The sequence below is a fragment of the Medicago sativa genome, chromosome 6 (genome assembly GCF_051527215.1).
Source record: "Medicago sativa cultivar Bolivia chromosome 6, Bolivia_mono, whole genome shotgun sequence".
In the NCBI taxonomy this organism is placed as follows: domain Eukaryota; kingdom Viridiplantae; phylum Streptophyta; class Magnoliopsida; order Fabales; family Fabaceae; genus Medicago; species Medicago sativa.
The window spans coordinates 35,178,702-35,188,531 of NC_140754.1; the positions used below are offsets into that span (position 1 = coordinate 35,178,702).

Sequence of the window (9,830 nt, forward strand, 5' to 3'; positions counted from 1 at the left end):
AAGATAACCTATAATTATCTCACTCGCACAAAATATATATGTGAAAGGCTTTCAAACTTGAGACTTTGTATTTTGCCTTTAGATATAATCAGTTTGTATTTTGCACAAAATATCTACATCACTAATTAAGAATATCTGTTTCTTAATTAAGATAACGTATAAGAATATCAGTTTCTTAATTAAGAATTGCAGAAAAGAAACAATATTTGAACAGAAACAGAAACAGAAACAATATTATTCTAAGCAGATTCATGCCAATCTCACATAATAATAAAACCAAATACATTAAATTCATATACCCTGGACACTTTGTATTTTGCCTTTAGATATAATCAATTCAATACCTTTTCTTGCATTATATTCATCGGCCTTAGTCAGTCCATGATTTTGTCTTTTATCAACCCTCCCATAGGAATGAACACTTCGCCAACCACTATAGTTAGATGGTTCTGTAGATCAAGCATATAGAAATCAGAATTATTCTAAGCAGAATTAGGAAATCCAGCAGAATTAGGAAATCCAAAATTAAGAACGCTACCTGTGGACAATGACATATGTGGTGGTGGTGCTGCTGGACTAGTACATGATTGAGAAGGCTACGATGGATCAGTAAAACCTCTCCCTTGACCATTTCTAATTCCTCCAGTTGATTGCCTCAAATTGTTGGAAAATCCAAAGCTGACTCCTTTACCTTTTTTCACATTATTTGCATCAGATGCGGAAAATGACGTATATGGTGGTGGTAGTGCTGAACCAGTACACGGTTGAGAAGACTCCGATAGATCACTATGACCTCTCCCTTGACCATGTCTAATTCCTCTGCTTGATTGCCTCAAATTGTTGGAAATTCCAAAACTGACTCCTTTTCATTTTTTCACATTATTTGTAACAGCTGCTTGGTGATTGTCTCCTGCATCTTCAATATCGTTGGATGGGTAGTATTCATTAGTATCTTCATAATCAGAAGTGTAATTATGCTTCTGCTTTGATGCATCATCTATCCCTAGCTTCTGCCTTTTGTTTTGGTCATTCCGGACACCTATATACATTGAGGAAAATAATTTAAAAAGCTGATGCAAATAGTATCTCAGTTTTAATTTCAAAAGGACCACATCTGGTCCAACTAATATACATGGGGAAGGCTCTGGTGGATTGCGACCTCTCCCGCTACCAAGCTTTGTTCCTCTACCTCGGATTGCCATGTTAAGATATCTAGAAACAACTTGAACTTATTTTTGTTACAAAATAAATACACAATTAAACCGTTAAAAACTCAATTTGATGGAAATAAATACATAATGAAACCGTAAAACAATAAACAATAAACAACAAAGGAATCAATAAACAATAAACAACAAAACGATGAAAGACCAATAAACAACAAACTGATACAAGCTACTATTTGAATCTATATAATTGAAAAAAGGTGAGGTTACAAACTACTATCTGAATCTGAATCATATAATTCTTCATCTTCATCAAAGGAATCATCATTTTCACTATCATCACTCTCACTCTCACTTATGAATTCATCATCAAATGGAATTCCCGCTAGATTATATATATCATTTTCTTCAACTTCTTCCATTGGGGAATTTATATCAAATAAGAAAACATGCTCATCTTCTACGACGACAGGTGTTCCGAAGGATCCATCATCTTGGTAATAATCTTTAGCATCCAGCTGATTCAAATCAGCGTGTTCATTATTGAAGCTCTCAGCAACGAAGAGTTTTCGTCTAACTTTGCAAGCTTCCCACCAATCCCCACTACCTCTACCATTGCTTTGTGGGTACATTGTATAGTAAACTTGTTGTGCTTGTGAAGCTAACACAAAGGGCTCATTTTTTTGAAGCTTCGATTTGGGCTTAACATCAACTAACCCATATCTCACATCTACCTTAACACCATTAATTGGGTCCAACCAGTGACATCGTAAAAGAAGTACCTTGTTTTGAATTCCTAAATAAGACAATTCTAATATCTCCTCAAGAATGCCATAATCGTCTAGATCATTCTCACCATATATGCTTCCTCGAACACATACTCTGCTATTCATTGTAGCTTTATTCTGTCCATTTTCCTTGGTGTGAAATCTGTACCCATATTTAAATGGACCATAGCTCATCTGTCGAATCAATTTTTCCTCAACTTGGCCAGAACTCTCCTATATAAATCATTATAAAGACAAGTAATTTTAATATTCAATACAATAAATGTAAATTTTAACATAGTATGTTAAATAGTAAATGAGGGAACTGACTTGTTGTTTTATCCACCCATTGAAGTCCTTGCCCGAAGTTCCAATACTTGATCATCAGTGATATCAGGATATGTTTGTCTTAGTGAGTCTTCAAATTGTCTGCGATTATAATAAAAATTAGCATTTATTGTAACTTATGTGAAAATTCATTACAAAGTTATAGAGTAAACTTACTGGAGTAATGGTTCAACCTCCTTGCAATTTACAAGCACATAAGTCTCAGCAATGTGAAGCTCATCATCTGTCAGAAATCTGTTTCTACCTTTTCCACTAGGGCGACAAGGGTATTTAAAAATAGACAAGCATTCATCAACCATACTATGTCCACTGTCATCATTTCTAGGAACTATAGTACGCTTTGTTTGCAATTTTGGATCAAAATGCAGGGAAGAATGATTCGAAATCTCTTCTAAAATATACGCTGCTGCAATAGATCCTTCAACTCTCTCCATATTTCGAACCTTACTTTTCAAGTATAACATGCCTCTCTCAAACGGATACATCCGCCTATACTGTACTGGTCCTCCAACCTTGGCTTCATATGGGAGATGTACAACTAAATGTTTCATCACATCAAAGAAAGCTGGGGGGAATATCTTCTCTAACTTACAAATTATTTCAATAATGGCAAGCTCTGCAGTCTCCATAGTTGCAGCACGTAATTCAGTTGCACATATTTCTTCAAAGAATAAGCTAAGTTCAGTCAATGCCCTCCATATAGCTTTTGGCAACATACCACGAGACGCAAGACGAATCAACCTTTGCATAAAAACATGACAGTCATGACTTTTCGTCGGATATATTTTTCCGTCTATGACATTGATACAACGTGAAATGTTGGATACATACCCATCAGGAAATTTCAATTGTTTGATCCATCCACACACCATCTTCCTTTCAATATCATTCAACACATAAGTTGCCTTCGGTTTTTTGATATTGCCATTCTCAACTATTAACTCTAAGGAGGGGCGCTTGCAAATTATCTTCATGTCCATTCTTGCATTGACATTGTCCTTTGTCTTTCCCTTTATATCCATGATTGTGTTAAAAATATTCTCAAACACATTCTTTTCAACGTGCATAACATCTAAATTTTGCAGTATTAGATTATTAGACCAATAGGGCAGTTCCCAAAAGATGTTATTCTTCACCCAATTGTGATCTTTACCAAGGCCAGGTTGCTTCGGATTATGTGAAGACAACCCAAAAACGAACTCCTGAAGTTTATTCACTCTATTCATGACCTCAACCCCACTTAGTCGATGTAGTGGAATAGACTTATCCACTGTTGACTTCGTAAAAGCGTTTCGATCACGACGAAATGAATGTTCTAGTGGTAGATATTGGCGATGGCAACCAAACCAGCTACATTTCAGACCATGAGTTAGTCTAAATGACTTAGTGCGCTTCATACAATACGGACAAGCAAGTTTTCCATGAGTATTCCACCCACTTAGCATTCCATATGCTGGAAAGTCACTTATTGTCCACATTAATGTTGCCCTCATGGTAAAATTCTGCCTTTTCCAAGCATCAAAAGTGTTTGCCCCATCTTCCCACAATATCTTTAGCTCATCAATAAGAGGTCTAAGATATACATCTAAACTTTTACCTGGTGACTTTGGTCCCGGGATCAGAAGGCTAAGGAAAATATACTCTCTTCTCATACACATACTTGGTGGAAGATTATATGGTGTGACAAAGACAGTCCAACACGAGTGTGGAGTAGCTTAAAGACCAAACGGACTAAAACCATCTGTACAAAGGCCAAGCCTGACATTACGAGGCTCTAGTGCAAAATTCGGATATATGGCATCAAAGTGTTTCCAAGCCTCGGCATCAGCAGGATGAGTGATTATTGATTTATCATTACGCACTCCATCTGCATGCCAGCGCATATACTGTGCAATACTTTTAGACATATATAGGCGTTGGAGTATGGGAATAATGGGAAAATATCGCAACATGGAGAAAGGCACATTTTTTCCTTTTGCTGAACATCCAACCTTTGGTTTGAACCGTGGGTGCCCACATACTAAGCAAGCAGAGCAAACATTTGGATCCTTGTTTTCTCTATCATATAACATGCAATGATTAGGGCAGGAGTCTATTTTCTCGTATCTTAATACCAACTCGGCAACCATTTTCTTTGATCTATAAAAATTTTCAGCCAACTTTTCTGACTCAGGAAGCATGCTCTTAATTATGACAACCATTCGATCATAACAACGCTCACTCCTGTTGAACTCAGACTTTAAATTCAAAAGTTGAGTTACAGCTGACAATTTTGAGTGCTTAAGACATCCATCCCATAGTGGTTCGTTAGCATCTCTTAGCAAAGAATAAATCTTTGAAGCTGATGGATTGGGATCCTCCTCCAAATCTTCAGAAAGATCATCATCCATGGCATCTATAACCATATCTACATAGGGATTCCTAGTCTCTATGATGGGAAGTTGATGCTAAGCTACTTTCCCCCCATTGATCTTCACCATGAAGAATCCAATTTGTATAACCTTCCATAAATCCATCTTTATACAAATGTTTTGCTACCAAGAATGTTTTATCCCTATTAGAATTCTTACATTTAGAGCATGGGCAAAAAATGCGACCTAAGACATCAGCAACTTTTGGATCTCTTTTAGAAATCTTGATGAATTCGTCAACTCTATTTTTGAATTCTTCAGTTATTTGATCAGTAGGATTTGTTCTATGTTTCATCCAACTTCGATTGGGTCTCATGACTATCAAGGGAATCTAGTAAAACAGAACTATACCTTATTATCATAACATATCATATTAAAATCTTGTTTTTTCTTATAGTGAATCAGAACATTCGAACAAGAAGTTCAGAACCAATCAAACCATTAGTCAAACCTAGTTATCATGTTAATATTACACACAAAATTTCAGAACATTCGAACAAGAATTATGTATCACCTTACATACTTGCATACAATTAATAAATATTCATAGCTTCATTAAATGATATTTTAATGTAAAACTTATACTCCAACATGAATAAAGTAACAGGGTTTCATATTGTAACAGGGGTGCATAGTGCTCCACCTAAGGTTAGCATTAAAGTAATGGCAATGTCAATGTAAATATAGGGATGTCCTATGTCTATACTTTTACTAAGTTGAATTACACTATTATTTCATTTAGGTTGTAGTCTAACTAGTTAGATTCCCACTTAACTTCTATGACTAACCTGCATAATAAGTTATGTCATCAAACTTAATTCATCATCCAAGAAACAGAAAATTAGAATTTGTAAGAGAACCACTCCTAACACGTTCTCCACCAATTCAAAGCCTTACACAAATGTCTAATATGAACAACATATGAAAGATCCACAAACATTACACTGATCTTATGTCCACTTTTTAAACATTTAAACACCGACATGTCGACATGCTATATTCGCCACTACTTCTCAACACAAAACATTGTAAAATATAATTTAGACACAAACCGTCAGAACTTCAAATCTATGTGAAGTGAATGGATTCAAAACTTAAGACCACAAATCAGAGACAAAAACATAAAGCAAAACTAGAATTACATAATTATTTCATCTATTAAGCACAAAACTAATTAATGTGGAAATAAGCACTTATTTCAAGCTTATTTCACAAATTAATAGCCTGTTTAGATTGACTTACGTGAACTTATTTACAGAAATAAGCACTTATGAGACCATTTGTAAGACTTAAAGAATCAACTTATGAGGTGTCCATGTGTTGTTTTTTAGCTTATTTACATAAGCTCTCTGAGATAGCTTTTGAAAATAACTTACAGCTTATCTACAAACATTTTGACATCAGTTTGTTATAACTTATTACTTATTATCATTTTGAATGCCTAAATCCGTATTCACACACATGTTAAATTGCAAAATCAAATCAAACATAGCAATTGCAACTGAAAATCAAATCTAGGAAAAAGCTTCAACTCATCCACAATCATAATCTCGTTATTCATAATCAATCACTGACATATAATATTGCAATATTCAGAACAACAAATTGAGTTAAATAATCATAAAATACGAGTTAAGCAAAGTTTTAGATACCTCAAATCAATGACAGATCAGAGAAAATGCGGCGGCGGTTGCGAAACGGAGAACACTTTTGATGTGAGCTCGTGGAAAAGTGAGAACCAGAGATTCAGTGCTGAATCAAGGATTCGGTGAACCAGGAATGAATCGGCGATGGTGCATGCGATGTTGAATCCGAGATTTGATGATGATGGATCGGAGATGGTGATAAATCGGAGATTGATCGGAGATGGTGAAATGGTGAGATTGGAGATTGGAGATGGCGAAATGGTGATGATTATGATGAAGATTGCGTTTTAAATTTGATCGATTCTGAGAAATCGATCGTGATGAAGATTGTGATTATAGAGAAGAGATTTTATTTTATTTATGTGAGCCAGTTTTTTTATTATTAAAATAGTAAAAAAAAAGTAAAAAATAACAAACGCCAAGGTGTATCTGAATTAATAGGAGTTTTTTTTATTAATGAGAGTTATCCCGGTTAAATAAGAGTATTTTTAATTGAGTTTTACTAGGAACACAATCCGTAGTGCAATTTTGGTAGCATATCCTATATTTTCTTGTAGTGAATTTGACATAATCAATAATCTTTTTGAAGTGTTCATAAAATCATAGACCTATTTAAGAGTGTTTCACAAAGTCACAGACTAATTTTGTGGTTTACTCACCAAATACTATTCAAGAAAAACATATAACACACTATCAGAAGGATGATAGAACCACAAGAGGGTGTTATCGGAGTTTGTCTGAGCGGAGAAAGAGGAGTATGTGTCTTTTTTTTCACAAAGTTTCCAACAGAAACCAATGAAGTAGGCTTTGTAATTTAGTAGGGTTCACGATGTTTTCATTCCTTCCAAAAGCTTCAATTAAGTTTGGGAAAAGGTTTAAGTTTGCTAGGTTTTGTTCTGTGTTGTAAAGTTAGCAAAGTTAATGTCTTTAGGTTTTGAAGGGAGTTAGCAAAACCCTATTGCTCGGGCCCTCCTTCTGGTTACTCTCTTAGGATGGGGGTGATGATCCCAACATCAGAAAGACATTCGTAGGAGTTTAGCTTTGCTCCATTTATAGAGTTAAGAACCTCTCCATTTATATTTCTCTATTTATTATCCATAAGTAGGGCTCACTTATTAAAATAGGCACAATAATCTACCACTTGTGTCAATCTACCTTATAAATAGATAATAGAGAAATAGAGCAAAGCCATACTACATTTGTAGAGGTAACCTACAAGGTGGTGATCTTTAGTTGGCAAATGGCAATTAATTCAATTTTATATGGAACGACGCAAATGCCAATTTATCAATTTGTTTTTGTTTTCTTATAATTTAATTAAGAGGACAAGTTTGCTAAGTAGTAGAAATTATAAAAAAAGAGTTCACTCATATATATGATTAAATAATACAAGACAATAACAAAGAATCAACTGATCAAACAAAACAAAGAAACCGCTCGTAATTTAACATATCATAATAAATCGTTGCTTTCAACATTATCGATCATTTGGAAGAAATATATAAAACATTATAATCAGCCACATAAATCCCACAAATTCATAGAAAAAATAGACAATATTTCTCAAATTAAAATATTATAAATCAAAATGAATAATAATAGTAAATGTGAAAGAGGACACACAGAAAAAAAAACACATTATTTTTACTTTTATTAAAAAGAGCACTAGAACAAATCATCTTTCTTTGTTAATGTGGGTTATAAACATGTGTTGTGGATTACAGTGGAATCGCTCAAAGCTGACATTTTTGTTTGTCGTTTGTTTTGAATCCAATTTCAGCAAAAGATAATTTCTTTAGGTGCCATATTTTGGCTAATAATGATATTCAAAATTTTGATTGTTTGGAAGATCGAGACCACTTATTTTTTTTAATGCAACTTCTATGGTCGACTTTGGAGTCAAATTTCTAGCTGGTTGGGTTTTTACACGGTTCATAACGGTAAACTTTTAGATCATCTCCTCCAGTTTGATGGGCTAGGGAGGTTTTCCAATGATTCTAGCCTAGCTTTTAACATTATTTGGATTTTTGTGCCTTACATCTTTTGGAAGAGATGAATGGTAAGATTTTCAATCATAAGGCTATTCTTATTCAATTTTTAACCAAGAAGGTTAAAATTCAGACTTTTTGGTGATTAATATCATATATTGTCTTGTTTGATTTTGATTATCTCACTTGGAGGTTGAATCCTTTGTTGTGCTTAAGGCAATTTCTTAATTTTTTATGTTCTTTTGTTGTATGTGCATCGTTGTTGTGCAATGTAAACTTTTTGGATTATTAAGTTTCTTTGGTACACCTTGTGCTAGAGGGTATTATGTTGGTTTTTAATATATTTTCTTATCTTTTTCAAAAATATATATAAAATGAGAGTAGCCATTGAGCATGAATTATTTCTTCCAAAAGACAAAGAATCAAAACCATAAATAACTTTGACTTCTCATTTTTAAAACAGATATATTGTTGAAATGAAATATTTAAATTATTTGCTTGTTGATTCCATGATATTGTTATAGACTGGGGTGTTCATGGGTACGGTTGTTCAATAATATTGTTATATATCTATTTCAATGTTTGAAATAGATATAAAATTACAATATTAACCAAATTTTTTGCTATAAAAGTAGTTTAAGGGACTTAACAACTTTAATATATAAGAAGATAATAGGAAATTAAGGTTCAATTGTTTAAAGTAGATATCAAATTACAACATTAACTTTGTTTTTTGGCTCCAAAAGTTGTTTAAGAGACTTAACAACATTTTTACATATAATATAAGATAGTGGCAAAATATAGGGAATTCAAGTTCAATCAAAAAAATAATAAATTTAGTTTCAATTAGTTAGAATAAAAATAAAATTACAATTCTAACCTTGTTTTTTGTTACAAAAGTTGTTGACTAAATTGTACAGTTGGTCCACTGAATAATTTATGAGTTTCATTTTTGGTCCCCTAAGAAATCAAATATTCGTATTGGACCCTTAACTCTATCTCAACTGCCAACTCAACGACATTATTGGAACACCAATCTTTAGATTTAAATCATCGTTCGACAATCATGAAGAATTAATGGTATTAATTAAGATAGAGCTTGAATATCATTAGAACTATTAATATTTCCACCTAGTGTACTTGAGCTATCAACCCTTACGTATGCTTTTGCCTCATCAGGAACAATATTAACCTTGTTTTTGGTCCAAAAAATGTTTAAGAGACTTAACAGCTTAAGGTGTATTTGGTTAAAAAAATATAAAATTATAATATTAGCCCTTTTTAAGTACATTATTAACCCCATTTTGTCTTCAAATCTTGTTTTAGAGACTTGACAATTTTTATATATAAGATAAAATATGGTTATATTTAAGAAAAACTTATGCATAAAATTAGGAAATTTATAACATCTTTTTTGTTGCAAAAAGTTAGTTAGGAGACTTAACAACTTTTATGTATACTTTGTTTTTTAAATAAGTGAACAAGAAGCTAACTCACCACCATG

At 33.2% G+C, this 9,830-nt stretch overlaps 1 long non-coding RNA gene and 1 pseudogene across 1 annotated transcript; both read right to left on the reverse strand.

Annotated features, from left to right (window-relative positions):
* Positions 1-288: 288 nt before the first annotated feature.
* LOC146914777 (uncharacterized) lies at positions 289-1,272 on the reverse strand. The gene is made up of 3 exons (XR_015013167.1): positions 1,133-1,272; positions 539-1,039; positions 289-449 (listed from the first exon to the last, which is right to left on the reverse strand). It is a non-coding gene; the product is annotated as an uncharacterized LOC146914777 (long non-coding RNA).
* A 160-nt stretch (positions 1,273-1,432) lies between these two features.
* On the reverse strand, positions 1,433-3,143 carry LOC146914778 (uncharacterized; annotated as a pseudogene).
* Between the last annotated feature and the right edge of the window lie 6,687 nt (positions 3,144-9,830).